This window comes from Rattus norvegicus, chromosome 8 (assembly GCF_021556685.1).
Source record: "Rattus norvegicus strain SHRSP/BbbUtx chromosome 8, alternate assembly SHRSP_T2T, whole genome shotgun sequence".
Classification (NCBI taxonomy): domain Eukaryota; kingdom Metazoa; phylum Chordata; class Mammalia; order Rodentia; family Muridae; genus Rattus; species Rattus norvegicus.
Window position 1 is genome coordinate 50951689 of NC_141541.1, and position 15868 is coordinate 50967556.

Here is a 15868-nt window from a genome sequence, read left to right on the forward strand (position 1 = left end):
AAGTTCTAGAATCTCAGCAAGCGTCATGACCAAGGTCACTCCTTAGAAGGAGGAAGGGCAGCCTAGTGTGTGACTTTGTACAACATTTATCCTGGAAAGTGCGCGCACAAACATACACACACACACACACACACACACACACACACAGGGGCACACATGCACGGACATACACATTCAAACTCAGGACCTAGAACGTATAGACTCCCAGAAGTGTGCCAGGTAGGGCTGGCCCTAGAGACCTATCATGTACCCCCTTAGCCTGGTGGCTTTGAGCCCTAACTAGCTAATTCCCTTAACCTGCCTACTAGCTGTCTCCTTTGCTAAGCCCATTGCTGCATTATGGGCTGGAAGCATGCTGTAGTAGTTTTCTCTCTTGCTCCCCTATCCTCAGCTTCTTCCTTACTCTGACCTTGCACATCCATTCCAGAAAGAAGCTTCTAGAATCCCACTTTGACCTTGATCCTCCATACTCCGAAACCTCCTGCAGCTGCCTTTGGGCCCCAGGCCCCACCCCCAACACTTGGAGAAAACTACTCCTCTCAAATCCCCTGTCAGTTGCCCCTTGTGAGGCACAGACTATTCCTACTGAAGTGACTCCTCTCAGAACTTCCTCTGTGCCACCTCTTCCCTCCCCTGGACTGTCCCTGGTGACTGGCATGTACTTGGTTGTAGTTTGCCTTCTAGCTCTCTGGTTATTCATCAGTTGGCTTCTTGGGTTGCTTCCTCAGCTCTGTCCATGAAAGTCTGCGTTTCCCAGCTCTTTTCCTGCCACGTGCCTTCCGCCCTTCTGAGGACTGTGATTGTCGTCATCTGAGCCCACAGTCTTGGCTGCCTCTCTACCCACGTGAGTCTCCGATCTCACACCCACGCTCTTCTCCTGGATTCTAGATCTCATCTACTACCCTTTACCACTCAAATCCTGTTGCTCAACCAGCCACACTGCCCCTGCCTCTGTCTTACCTGCCCACAGCCACGCTCGCCTGTACAGTGCTGCCTCCATGCCTAAGAGGCCAAACTGTAGAGTACAGTCAAAAGTCCTTTATGCTGTGGCTTCTAGAACGATACATGCCTGGCCCTTGCCTCCTTCCCTGACTTAACTTCCTCCAGGACCCTCCGTGAGTCCTTTGATCACTGCCATTCCAAGCCTCTCCGGCTTAGAAATGGGTCCTGTATCCCCTGCTCTCCTGCCACACTATGGCTGCCTAGCTCTCCATGCCTTCTGCCTACGCATACTCTAGATAGCCCCTGGCTCAATGAAGAGTTGGGTCCTTCTGTAATGTCTTCCCAACTGCCTGTTGGTCTTCATCCTCACCATCTGGGGATTCAGCCTATTTCCTCTTTTGTGAGAAGGGTAACGGGGGATAGATAAGGCAATGACTCTTCATCTTAAAGTCCTCAGTGCCTAGCTTGGTACCTGACCCCTTAGTAAGTGCTCATTAAACAATAAGCGTGTGGGGGCAGAAAGGGTGGGAAGAGAGGATTATGACCTGACCTACAGGAAACCAACCAAGCCCTTCCCCTAAAGCTCAGCGACCTGCCTGGTTACTGTCTGGCAGAGACCTTTTCCTTCCTCAAATGTTTACAGTACTATGTAAATAACTTGCCCAGAATGATGTATGTGGCCTTTCTGCCCTGGGCCCGCCACGGTCCATGCCAAGTGTGCTGTCAGTGTGGCTGCTCAAGTGAGACACTGAGGAATGTGGTCTATGGGGAAGGGTGGGTGAGGATAGACCATAAAACACAGGGTGCAGACAAATCTGGGCCCCTTGCCATGAAAAATGTGAATCTGTCCTTGACTTCAGTGGCAAACGAGGCGTGAAAACGTATCAAAATGTGATATTCAATATATGGATGTATTTAATATTTTATGACACTGGAAATCAGTTACTGGAGGTTTGAAGGATAAATCAAGCACCAAGCAGATGAACCTTCAGGCATCTGTCCTGATGTGCGCCTTTCCCCAGGAGGAGAGAAAAAAGGAAGGGCTCCACAGGACCCAGCTGTGGAGATTCAATGGGGACAAAGCAATTCCCGGACACATGCTTCACCCGTGCACACCCTCACTCTGACCTTCACATTCTCCCCTCAGCCCTCACCACGGCCCCCCACATTCCCTAAGGCCATTACTGTCTTGTCTACTTGCAGAGCTCCATTCGCTCTATGAAATCCCACTAGCTCCTGTGAAGCCCACTCTAGAAGGTTTCCTTCCATGAGACCACACCCTCACTCACCAGGGCCCAGAGAGAGTAAGTTGCTCAGGGCCTCCCTGTGCCTAGTGAACCTTGGCGTTCCATCACAAAAAGCCTCCTTTTCACACCTCCCTCCTCGAATCAAGCTAAGTTCTCTGAGGATGAAGACTAGTGATGAGGTCTCCCTCACCTCAGTATCCCCCAGAGCGAGGCACAAGGAAATCAGAGAGGGATTTCTTACATCTCTTGTACTACAGGCTGAAGGCAAGGACTGACTGGGAGTGTTAGATGAAGTTCTCTAGCTAGACCCTCCCTGGGAGAGCATGTGGAAGACCTTGGGTTCCACCCCAGCACTGAAACTTTCTAGAAAAGCCATGGATTCCAGTGTATGGTGGAGAACCTACAAGGCCCAAGATCTATGGTTCTCTTGGGTAGCCTGAAAGACATTCTGCTATAAGCATTATCTGTCTTGTTCATGAAGGAAATGAGGCTCAGAGAGGTTTTGTCACAGAACCTAATGCTGCTTTGTGTAGCCTGTGACATTCAAGCAGTAAGGCCAGCCTTGTTCAGGTGTGTGATCTTCCCACTTTGTGCCATGAATGAGTGTTGATTCCATTCCTCATTCAATATGCATTGCAAGTTCAGCAGCCCTCCCCAACAAACACAATATCCAACTACTCCAGGGGTCCCCAAACGTGGCTGATCATCAGTGCCACTTGTAAATGGTTTATATTTGCATCTTCAGGGTCCCACACATGGACACCCCAATTCAGTCTAGACAAGGTCTGGCCATATATGTTGACTTCTAGTTTGTTTTTGTTTGTTTGTTGAAACAGGCTTTCTCTGTTTAAACCTAGGCTAGCCCAGAACTTGCTGTGCAAACTCGCTTCTTCTTATTAACACTCCCTCATTATTAATACTGATTCTGATATAAGACAAACCTAGGGACCACTCCCTGATGCTACACTCTGACCTCTCATCTGGGCTACTTGGTTCTTTGAGACAAGGTCTGGCTATGTGGCTCAGACTGCCTTTAAACTCTCGTCCCTCTCCTGAGTGCTGGGATTACAGCATGCACCACCACACTGACTTGATCCAGATCTCAACTGTATTTTCTTTAGCTCTGAGTTACAGGCTAGTGGACACCAAGGTCCCTGTCTGGGAGAGGAGCTCTTTCTGCAAATCACCTCCCCATATCGTCCCTTTTCTTGTGAAATTCTCTCAAGCTGGGCACAGTGCTGCATGCCTGTAATCATAGCACTCAAGAGAAGGAGGTGAGAAGGATCAGAAGTTCAAGATTATCCCTGGCTATACGAGAGGTCAACTGTTCCAGACAAGGTCTCAAAGAAAGATGGGGGACGGAGGAGGAGGAAGAGAAAGAAGTGGGAGGGAGGGAGGGGGCAAAAATTAATTGTGCAAAGTCCTTCTCTGTCTTTAAGTCACAGTTCCCTCTGCTTGAAGGAACCACCTCCTGTCTTACTATGAGCCCTCAGTTCCGTACACAAGCTCAGTATGGGCTGAAAGCTGCCCGTTCATCTCACTATGTAACCAACTCAGCAACCAGCTTGCCTTCTCTCACCCAGGTGAACGGTGGTACCTTGAGTTCCGTCTACTGTACGTGTGCTCTAGGGCAGCACCAGCAAGCCGTGGCTACCCACCATCTACACTGCGGACCCTGGGGCCCAATTCTACAGGAATGCCCTGGGCAAACATCACACAGAGCACTCAGCATCAAGCCTGGCCTTTACTTAAATGCCAACAGAAGCATCTCTGATTGGGGCTCCGGAGATGGCTCAGTCAGTAAAGCGCTTGCCACACAAGCATGAGGTCCTGAGTTCGATTCCCCAACCCCCTGCTAATTTAAAACAACAAAACAAAACAAAAAAGAGCAGGCCTGGCCTGGTAGCAAGGACTGATAACCTCAGTGTTTGGAAGGAAGAGTCAAGTAGATCCCTGACCACCCAGCTTAGCCAACTTAAGAAGTTCCAGGCCACAGAGAGGCTCTCTCAGAAAAAAAACAAGGTAGACAACATGTGAGGAATGGCACTTAAGGTTGACTTTTGGCATGTACATAGAACACACACACACACACACACACACACAAAATCAAAACAAACAAATGAAAGAAAACCTTTTAGCTATTACTAGTATATCCTGGAGGGTGATTTCCACTCACCTGAAAACCCAGGAGCCAACCTATCAAAAGGCAAAGGGCTCATTTTCGAACCCACACTCTGTGTTCAACCCATCAGCATGAGTTTCTTTATCTGTGTGACAAGGTCAGTGTCATGGGAAGTAGATGAAATTGAATTAAATAAGCCAGCCTAGGTGAACATGGCTCAGACGAATCGAAGAGACCTTTAGAAGGGCAGCAGACAGCACGCCCATAGGCAACCGCATGTGGGCAAACTGGACCTCGGAAAACAAGCCAGCTAAATTACATACAAAGACCTGGCATGCGGTGTCTACTAATCTCCATGGTGGAAAGAGCCCAAAACGGCCAATTACAAGCAAGCACCCTGATGTCACTATGCAGCACTGAGGAGAGATGGACAGAAACATGCTCTCAGCCAAAACACCAGCAGTGCCTCTCAGGTGTGTGACAGGGGGCAGAGTGGGCCCCCGGCATGGCTGGGAATCGGTCATTTCCAAGCAAAAACAAACAAAGCACTTCTGCAGGGGGCACATCTGCCAGCAGGTCTCACCCTATCTGCCAGTGATCTCAGCCCCACAGATTCCCTGGGGAAGCCAGTGCCAGCCTTCAAGCCTCCCTTGTCTATTTTCAGGCCTCAATTGTAAGAGCCAGCATTAAGCACAGTGGCTACATTTTAGTGTCAGGAGGATCCTAACAACAATGTGGTTGGTTTAAAAGGGCAATGGCACCCCTATGTCACCATCTCTTCGATCAAGACTAGGGGCTCTGGATTGGATAGCCCTAGGTTCACCAGCCTCTCTGTTAACCATAAGGTTCGTTCATTCTCTCTCCCACGTGTTTGTGCATGTGTGTGTATTAAAGTGTTCTAGCATATGTGCCATTCAGAGGCATCAGGTACCTTCCTTGGTGGCTGTATGCCTCACTGTCTCATTGCCTCCTGTCAGGGTCTCTCACACAACTAGAAGCTCATTGCTTTGGCTAGACTGGCTGGCTAGTGAGCTCTCAGGATCTGCCTCTTTCTACCCCCCAATGCTGGGATCCTACATGTGCACTGCCATGCTTGGCTTTTCATGCAGCTGCAGGGGCTTTGAACTCAGGTTCTCAGGTTTGAGCAAGCACTCAGCCACCCCTGAGTCACCTGCCCAGACCCTCACTCTTTTACTTCTCGGAGCCGGTTTACACATCTGTAAAATGAACCACCAATGGTCAACTCAAAAGACTTATGGGAAAATCTGTGTGATGCTAAGCCACTGTCTTCCTTTTCAAGTGGGTCCCCATACTGCCAAATATGCATTCCCAGAACCTAATAATCCTGAACTGAACGCTGAGCCTTCAAGCAGCCTCTGGTACTAATCACATCCTGTATGTTGTTTATTGACTAAGAGACACTGGTTCTAGGCAATGTAAACTATGGCTTCTTATGGCCCCACTTCTAGTCCGACCCATGGTTCCTGACTGGAGAGACCATGTGACCAGCTACCCCATGCTCTTACCCATCATGCCTTTCTCATGATGACAATATTCCCTTGAACTAAAAACCAAAATAAGCCCTTCCTTCCTTCTCTCCTGAGGTTGCTCCTTGTCAGGCATTTGGTCACGCCAATAAGAAAAGCAGCAAACACATCAACCAGCCTCGTAGAAAGAACAAACCAATGACAAAGGAAGCGAATGGAGGCAAAGCTCAACAGCCCAGCCCTGAAGGTTTCAATCCTCCAAGTCCCGGGTTCAAAGACAAGGACAAGCCCCAAGCTCATGGTACCAGAAGACAAACCAGTTTTGCTCTCCACAGCTTTTTAGCGTGAGCGCTGTTCTTTTCCTGTCTTCCACATAAGCCAGACAAGGAATGCCTAGACATAGGGCTTCACTTTGCTCACCTTTGAGTCTGAGTCAGTTTTACCCCCAAACTCAGCCACGTTTTACTTTCTGCTCCCCCATAGGCCCACACAGAGGGAGCCTGTTTATTCCTTATTTATTTTGCTATCATTTTGGCCCCTGTATTTCTGGGAGTGAGTCCAACTTTAAACACACACACACACACACACACACACACACACACACACAATGAACAAAAAAAGCTACAAACAAGAGTCATGCTCCTTGCGAATGAGAAACAGGAGAATCACGCTCCCACCCCACCCCACCCCACCCCCTGCTAGCTATTGTCCCCCTCCCTTGGAACATGAAGTTTCTATCTTTAAACAAGAAGAAGCCACTATTCCATGGTGTGATAGGATTCAAGTCACTCTCCCTATCTGGGCTCACTTTCTTTTGTCTAAATTGAAGGGGCTGGACTGGGTCTCAAGAGCTCTTGGATTTGTAAGGGTCACTGACCTCATTGAAGCTCAGAAGCCAGGCACAGCCTCCTTTATTTCACTGTCTAGACAACACTGCCGGCAACTCAGAACGTCTGAGCACTCAGAGCCCCTGGAGTCTCTGGGGTGGGGGCAGCCCCAAAACCTTGCCTCCCCATTGCTGAACGAGATCTTTCTTCTGCAGCTCTGAACTCAGGAACAAAGCCAGGATTTGATCAAGGGGCAGAGTGAGGAGCAGGTGGCCTTTCCAGGTGGCCCTGAGACTGGGGAACCCCACGTGCCCTGGGTTCGCCCGAGGCACTCCTTCTAGAAAGCCGCCACACAGGCAACAAAGCTGAGAGTAACATTTGTTTAATTTGGGAGAAAAAAAAAACTCATAAAGACTTTTTACTCTTTTTACTTCTTGATGTAATGAGACTATAAAGACTGACAGTGCCGCCAGAGTCAGCAGCACTGAAAGGCTGGCAGGCGGGGACCACAGCTCCCACTGGGGAATAGCGCCATGTTTAGAACTTTATCTGAGGGCAAACGAGGCCTCCACGGTAAGGGGCTCATTTCTCCCCCTCACATCTGAGTCAGAGTTGCCAGTACCACCACAGCCCCGAACCTTTCCCAGGTGGTCCTGATCTCTACACAGAGGTCAGAGGGCAAGGTCACTGCTGGGACACGACTCCTGAGTCAGGCCCTGCTCAAGACTTCAGTGATGAGGACCTAAAAGTAGTTGATAGGTGAATAGCCCTATCTTTTGGGTCCTGGGCCCTAGGCTAAGGTTCCAAAGTGCTGTGTCCAGCCTGCTTCAAGGACACATCCCTTAAGGGGGTACACGGGGAGTGGGGGGCACTCAGAGGTCCCAGGTGGCTAGAGTACCTAGCCCTCTTCTCTCTTCTCATAGGAGCTGGATCTGGGGCCGCCTAGGTTGGAGACCTGAGGGCCCACAACCCAAGACCACCCAGAGCAAGCTTCCTGGGTCAGGTTGATACAAACCCTGAGTCTAGGAGTACCTGCTTTCAAGATCTGTTAGAGAGGTGGGAATGTAGAACCTGAGCTGGAGCCAGCAAGCTGGTCAGTCTCCATCGCAGGCCTGGGCTTCAAAATGACTACAAAAGCCTACAGCTCTCTGATAGGTACTGCCTAGGTGGTGGAGGAACCATAGTAGGTCTAGGCAGAGAAGCCTGAACACTGTGATCCTGGGGAAAAAAAAAGGTCATGGGTCCAAGCTGCCCCTGCTTTAGCTATGAAGCTATCCCTGAAGCAGGGTCCTTCCCTACCATCAACTCCACACAGCATCTCCCAGGCATCCAAAGCGGCCAGTCTTGGGACATAAGAATTATGAAAGGTAACATCTGGTGATGGGAACTCGGGGCAACTGCCGAAGGAAGGTTGTTTTCTATTCTCTGTGGGTTACAAAACAAACAAAAAGCAAAGGCCTCAAACTACCTGAGCCATCTCCCTGGAGCAGGTTCGTGACTACCTGTGCAGATAGAGGCTACGCCAGCCCTGGCTCACAGAATGAGACATCGTGAATGGCCTTCTGAGGAGGGCCATGACCTCTGGTGTACAGTCTTCCAACACGGGTGGAGCTTCTGAGTTTCCCCCACAGCACCGGGGCCTATCAGCCCATCCTTGGATCTGGGTATGGGACCTCTTTGACCCCCCCCCCCAGATATCCGCAGATGTGGAATACAGGGGATAGGTGTAATTCTGCACTGGGGTAATGCCCTTTCAGAGAGGAGAAGACTATTTTTTAGAAGTAGAGTCACTAGTAATGGGCCTAAGCCCCTGAAATAACCCTCACCAAAGCAACTCCAATTGCAGAGTGTCTGACACTCTCTTCTGTCCCCCACAGACACCAGGTATGAACAAGAGAGGAATAGATAGATAGATAGATAGATAGATAGATAGATAGATAGATAGATAGATAGAGATAGATGTGTATGTGGGTATGCACCCGTGGGCATATGTGCAGGAAAAATACCATACATATAAAATAAAAATTAATTTTTTTTAAAAATCACTGGGTTACAAATTTTAAACAATCATAAGACACCAGGTGGTGGTCTGGCTGGCAGCAGCACATGCCTTGAATCCCAGCATTCGGGAGGCAGAGGCAGGCAGATTTCCAAGTTCTAGGCCAGCCTGGTCTACAGAGTGAGTTGCAAGCCAGCCAGGGCTATACAGAGAAGAAGCCCCATCTCAAAAGGAAAAAGAGAAAGACATAAAACTAGAATGGTGATAGCTAGGAAGAAGAGGGAGGCCAGAGGAAGTGGGAGGAGGACATAGGGAGGGCAGTCCAGGCTAGACCACAAGAGCCCTTTCACTAACTCAGGTCATGCAAAACAACCGAGTGTGTTTCTACACCACTAAGTTCATGGGTGGTTTGTTGTGCAGCAGAAGCCAATGACCACATTCTCCATGCCGTTACTCGTTAAAGCAAATATCTGGTCGCATCCTCCAGGCTTGGGCAGACCAAGCAGGACTCTAAGGTGTCCCAGGGCTTCCAAAGACAGCTCTGACGTAGCATCAGAAGTCGGACTGTGTTCCTGCCACTCGTCAGCTACGTAAGCTTGGACAACTTACTTACCAACTGTCAGCCACACTGCACCACTGGGCAAGTCAGCCGCGTCCTGATGTCACTGAGGATATGAGTTTGATCCGGTAAACAGCAAGTGCTCAATAAATGCTCGTGTCTTTTTAACCAGCTGGACCAAATGGTCAGGGCGTCCCCCACCCTGACTCTAATAAAGCAGGGAGTATAGAAAGGGCCCCAGGAGCCTTCCTTCTGTCTCCAGACCAGTTCAAATGTGCAGGCCAGCGGAGGAGGGACGGTGTCGCTGAGACAGCGGCTCCGTTGGGTCACTGACACACTTAGCTTTTAATCTCTCGAAGGAAAAATCATTTCTTCCCTGCGTTCACCGCATCAGCAACTCTGTAAGTAAAACGCAGAAAACACCAGTCTTTATTCATTCCGTCAAGCCGTAATTAGGGCTTGAACAGGAGTCTCCGTTGGCAGGCGTTCCGGTTCCTCAGAGCTGAGCAGCGTTCTAATTGGGCTGCAGCCTGGCTAAGGGGCTCATCCAGGAACTGGTTCCCTTCCCCCAACACCACACACACACACACACACCTTTCTAGAAAAAAAAAAAAACAAATCCGAAGACTTCACTGTACTGGGAAATTCGACAAAGTGAGAAGAGCAACAAATAAACAGAAAACACCGGCAGCCACAACCTGGGGGACCCTGCAGATGCCTTAATGTAAACACACTGGCATCAGCCGCCAAGGAAGCCTGGGAAGCAATTTGACTTTTGTTGTTTAAAAGGAAGCAGTAAAGACATCGCCTTTGCGTCTACTGAGACTCAGCTGCCTCCCGGTGCTGTGCTCCATGGAAGGAGGAAGGGATCGAGGGACAGAACAGGGCAGGTGACACCTGTTAGGTAGAGCGGCCAAGAAAGGGAAAGGCATGTGTGGAGCCTCGCACAGACACGAGCTTCGTAGACACCACTCGCTCACTCTCTGGTCCCTAGAGCTCCGAGGCAGAAGCATCACCGTGGGAAGCATCTTCACCAGTACACTGAAGGAGCCCTGATCACCCCGAAGGTAAGGAGCACAGGTAGACAGAACCCCAGGAGTGGGAGGTCCACCGTCAAGGTGAAGGGACACTGTGGGAAGCAAAGCTAACAGAGTTGGCATGGCATGAGACTTCAATGCCTCCAGCGCTGTGAGCCCCTAAATCAGGGAGGCTGGAACCCCATCCCTCAAGGTGAGAAAAGAATGGGGTGTGAGTCAGGCTGATGGAGTCCTCTCTCTCTCTCTCTCTCTCTCTCTCTCTCTCATCCCTCCTCTCCCCCACATATCCTCCCCCAATCCAGCTCCTTCTCTGAATCTTTCAAATGAGCCTACATCCGTGTCAGATATAGAGGTACAAATTACATGGCTATCTGTCTTTTCTCTCTGAAACGCCCCCTCTGGCTGAAATCCTACTCTGCCTTCCCTCTGACCACTGACCCCACAAGCTGCTGCAGAACCCCCCACTTCCTACCTCCCAGGCAGAATTCACTACGCCCTCACAGCCTTCTTCTCCCCAGGCCTGCCACCTTTCTCTTGTGTTTCCTGATTAACAGGCCTGTCCCTTCCCAGGACCTACAACTAGAGACAATGTCTGAGCTTTTGACCCCCAATGTTACAATGGTTCTAAAACCTGTGGGTGGGTCGTGATCCCATTTCAGACAGTTATGTTATGATTCATAAAAGTAGCAAAATTACAGTTATGAAGTAGCAATGGAACAATTTTACGGCCAGGGGTCACCACAACTGTATTAAAGGGCTGCAGCGTTGGGAAGGTTGAGAACCACGTTTAACGCCATGTTGAACACACAGTAGGCATCTGAAAATATTAGGCCAAGAAACCCGGTGTAGCAAAGAATTGTTGGGCCGATGACAGGGTTCCCTTATCCTGTGGTACAGGGAGCTCAAAATCTGGGAAGGAGATGCAGCACAGCCTGCTAAGGGCTATGGAGGGTGAGAACAGGGCCATCAATGCTCATGGGACGGGCTGGAAGCTTCCAGTGAGAGTAAAGAGTGGCACACTGAATTGCATCTTCCATGAGAAAGACTAAGGAATGTTCTACAAGTCATAATACCACAGGCCAGTATGGCTGGAGTATCAAGTGTGGCAGAGAATACGGTGGGTACCGGTGGTCAAAATATCCTTCTTTCTGAATAATGAGGCAGGCAGCAGATGGCCTCTCCCTGCTATGCACCCCTAACAGTGACTCGGGGAGAAAGTGTTGGATGAGATATAGAAGTTCAACCATTATGGAACTTCCAGTCCAGAGGGGTAGAGAAGAGAGGAGAGCAGAGGAGAGGAGAGGAGAGGAGAGGAGAAGAGAGGAGAGGAGAGGAGAGGGAGAGGAGAGGAGAGCAGAGGAGAGGAGAGGAGAGGGGAGGGGAGGGGAGGAGAGGGGGGAGGGGAGAGGGGAGGAGAGAAAGGAGAGGGGAGGGGAGGGGAGGGGAGGGGAGGAGAGGAGAGGGGAGGGGAGGGGAGGGGAGGAGAGGAGAGGAGAGGAGAGGAGAGGAGAGGAGAGGAGAGGAGAGGAGAGGAGAGGAGAGGAGAGGAGAGGAGAGGAGAGAAAATGTACCAAGGCCATGACAGAAACTCACAAGCAGGAGAGATAAAGATACGAAGGGGTGGGAAAACCTTTCTGTGAGAATAGCCCGAGACTTCAAGGATGGGTGGGCAGCAGCAGAGTGGAAAGCAGGGTAGAAAAATCCGAACAGGCGAACACCTAACCCAACCCAGACAGGGAAATCCTGGCGTGCCACAGGCTGGGAAGCCGGGGACAACTCACTGTGAACAAGAGGCAGAGTGTTAGTGTGGATGTGTTTGTCTACAAGCACCAGACAGCCTTCCTAGAAGTGCCTGGAACTGTAAAGGCATCGTTAGTCCACGTGAGAGGAGCCAGCAAACCCTGTGACTGAGTTTGGAACTGGGGCGAGTCTTTAGGGACCTGCTCCCATTGTCTGTCATCAGAATGTAAATAGTGTCTCCCTTGTGGTTTAGTGTCCTCAACTCACTATTCTGATCTACTTAAGGGCTAGGCTGGTTATAAACAAGAAGTGCCTGTTGAGCTCACGGTTCTGAGGAGTCCGTGACCAAAGGGCCACATCTGTTGAATGACTTTTTTTTTTTTTCCTGCATGGTAACGTGGCAGAAGATGACACACTGGGAGCGCACAAAAGTAAGATAGGAGAAGAAAGTGACACTAAGGAGTCCATGATAATACATAGCCTTAATCTATTCGTGAGGACAGTGTCCCTGTGGCAAATATGTCACCCCTTAACACCATCATTTCAATATGAGCTCTGGGACTGGGCAGCCGACGCTCAAATCATAGCATCCTTCTGAGGGTGGAGGTAGACTTGGATTTCCCAGCCCTCTGGTCCTGCCCTGGTGCTTCAGATGACATCCCCCATCCTCAAGCTACCCAAGGGTTGACTCCATTGGTCAACTCATTAGCAACTTGGAAGACGCTTACTACTGGAAATTGAGGAGATTTCAGGAGATGTAAGCCAGGAACTCAGGATGCAGACCAAGTACACATTCATAATAATACAAGGAATTCCTTTTGGCTTCTTTCTCTCTCATGGTCTAACCCTGCCCCAGAGCTTCATATTTGCCTGCCTCTGCTTCCTGTTTGTCTGTCCTGGGGATGATGAAATTAGCCTGCAGGCCTCAGCCTAGACCTAATGGGTTCTTGTAGCTGTAGGCTCCGTCTTCCAAAAGAATTAGTGTAAAGCTTTCTCCCATGTGGCACAACCAACGTACCTGTTTTCCAAAGAGCACTCGGCCTGGAGGTCTGGTTCTGTAGCCCCAGAAGAGCCCTACTGGTGCCTCATACACTTGGCACGTAAGTGCCACCCGCTGGTGTCATGTCAACTTGCTCACTGCCCCATATCCAGGCTAAGCACAGCTGTTGGCATGGAGTTGAGTCTCTGTTCAATGTTTGAGTGAGTGAGTGAGTGAGTGAGTGAGCGAGCGAGCGAGCAAGACCATCTCCTTGGCTCACTCCTCTGATTTGGAAATCAGAGGCTTGCCAACTGATGACTCAATGGTGACTCTGTTGTCACTGGGGTCTCCAGCCCTTTGAAGGCTGCTCCTGCTACAGGGCCCCTGTATGACTCTCTCTGTGTACAATACTCACTAAATGCCTGGCACCACACAAAGGCCTTACCTGTGTGGCCGACTCTCTCAGCAGCCACTGAGATGGATATGGTAGCCTCCGCAGTGCATGTAGGTTAAGATGTTGAGAGGTTAAAGCATTTACTCGGCTTAGCCAATATGTGGCTACCTCCCTTCTTCAGTTTGTTGCTGTCTTAGTTAGGGTTTTACTGCTGTGAGCAGACACCATGACCAAGGCAACTCTTAAAAGGACATTTAATTGGGGCTGGCTTACAGGTTCAGAGATTCAGTCCATTATCATCAAAGCTGGAGCATGGCAGTGTTCAGTGTTCATGGTGCAGGAGGACCTGAGAGTTCTAAACCTTCAACTGAAGGCTGCTAGAAGACTGGCGTCCAAGCAGCTAGGCAGAGGGTCTTAAAGTAACACACCCACTCCAACAAAGCCACACCCACTCCAAGGCCACACCCACTCCAAGGCCACACCCACTCCAAGGCCACACCCACTCCAACAAGGCCACACCTACTCCAACAAGGCCATACCTCTATAATAGTGCCACTCCCTGGGCCAAGCACATTCAAACCACCACAGTTGCCAAGTGGTAGTATATTCAGAGTTTAAATTATTACTTCTTCTTAGAGTAGAGGGGGAAACTGAGGCAAGTCACCATAGTAGGCAGTATGGTTACAAATGAAAGAAAAGTATCGTGATGCCTAGATCGATAGTCTCTGCTTTGATTGTTCAACTCCTCCCTTGAGATCTTGAGGTGACCTCTGACCCCACCTCCCAAGCCTGGCTACAGCCCAGTCTCACATCCACTGCAGCTCTTGATGTTTGCTTGCTGTGGCAATCACGCCAGTCATAAAGGATCTAAGTTAAATGTGTGTTGGAAGGGATCATGGTGCATTCATTCCCTGTGTGCTCCAGCAACCACTCCTGGAGAGTCTCCTTGAGCCGTCTAGATGAGCCCTGCTTTCTCCTCTCCCCGTCTTTGCCTTTGTCCCACAAAACTCTGGTGTCTGCTCCCTTAGACTGATGCTCTCAGACATACGGCTGGTGCTTCTGTCTTGGTGAACTAACAGATGCAAATGCATGGCCACACTTCCTCCTCTTGCTACAGTCCCATCAGCCCAAGGGCTCCCCTTCTCTCCAAATGAGTCAGGAGAGAGCAACAGGAAGAGTAATTAATTTGAGCAGATGTGTATCAGTGTCCTAGGAAATAAAAAAAATGTCAGGACAACCCACTGGTGCCTGCCCAGGTCACAGAGCACCAGGGACGCAGGTGGATCTCTTTAGAAAAACCCCACCTTGGGGGAGGAGGAGGGCTGTTTTCATGCAAAGCCTTCCCTCCACAGAAGGACGAGCTGCCTGCTTCCTCAAAGCTGCTTTTAGCTTCTTTAAATATTTCACAGGTCATTAAGAACTTGTCAGAGAGGCTTTGGGGACTGGAAAACTTTATGTTAACATGTCAAGACTGAGAATCAGTTATGGATCCTTCGGAAATGAAGACGTCCTATCCTGGAAACTGAGTGCACGTCCACAGGGAGTCCACAGCTGGGATGCCCCAACAGGGATGCAGGTGCTTCCAAGAGTGATTGTCCTCACAGGAGCCAGGGACCCCTATGGAAGTGGACCTTTCTTCCTTTCATGATACGCTCTGGAAAAGGAGCAAGACTTCATTCTGTGCCAGCGTCCTAACTGATCTCTGCTCTGCTAGGCACTGTGTCCTGAAGTGGAAACCCAGAGTCCACTGCAATGGCCTTGTAAGCATTTACATTGAATGGGTGCTTCTCTCAGTTCTTCCTTCCCATTTCCTAAGGACCCCATGGCTTACCTTCTGGAACCTACACTGTGGCCACTTGGTCTTACTTGGATTCCATGCTACCCCTCGCCGTGTTCCCTGAGAAAGACCTGCATTGCTTACTGGTGGAGAAATTTCTGCATCTTTGGGGGGTTACAGAAGAGTTTTAGACTGATGGTCACACAATTATCCTGGATGGAATAAAGACACTCCACAGAGACATTTGTGTCCCTCTCTTCGGCCGTCAGATTATTGAAATAATGAACTGTAGCAAGAGCTCCTGTTTCTTTTTTTAAAAAAAATGTTGTAAGAATTTGTTTTTCTTTTAATCGCAAGTGTGGGATATGGGGCTGCCCTGTCCACAGTCGCTGACTATGATATGCCTCCTACCCTAGCAGGGGGCTGATTCTGCTAGCCGTAGATAGTTTTTGCAGTGTGTGACATTTGGAATTCTGGAGACTCCTGAAAGGGTTTATAAATGCTAGTGCCCCCAGAGAGGCTGCAAGCTACTAGTTACTAGTTACTGGTGGCTATTGTTACAGTTTATTGTCTTTTGTCAAGTGATCCTCTGCAAAAGGATTAAAAAAAAAAGAAATTGGATATCCTGACAGTAAAGATCAAACTTGCCCCCCAAGAAACTAGATAACCCCTAGTCAGCAGGAAGTAATCTAATGATATTGACGCCCTCTCTCCCCTCTAGTCTTCTTACTCTCCTACCTACTGTTGTAGGGTTGGAA

General features: G+C 49.6%; 1 protein-coding gene across 3 annotated transcripts in view; it reads right to left on the reverse strand.

The window, feature by feature from the left end:
• The window catches only part of Grik4 (glutamate ionotropic receptor kainate type subunit 4), a 432817-nt gene that overhangs the window by 348638 nt on the left and 68311 nt on the right, over positions 1–15868 (reverse strand).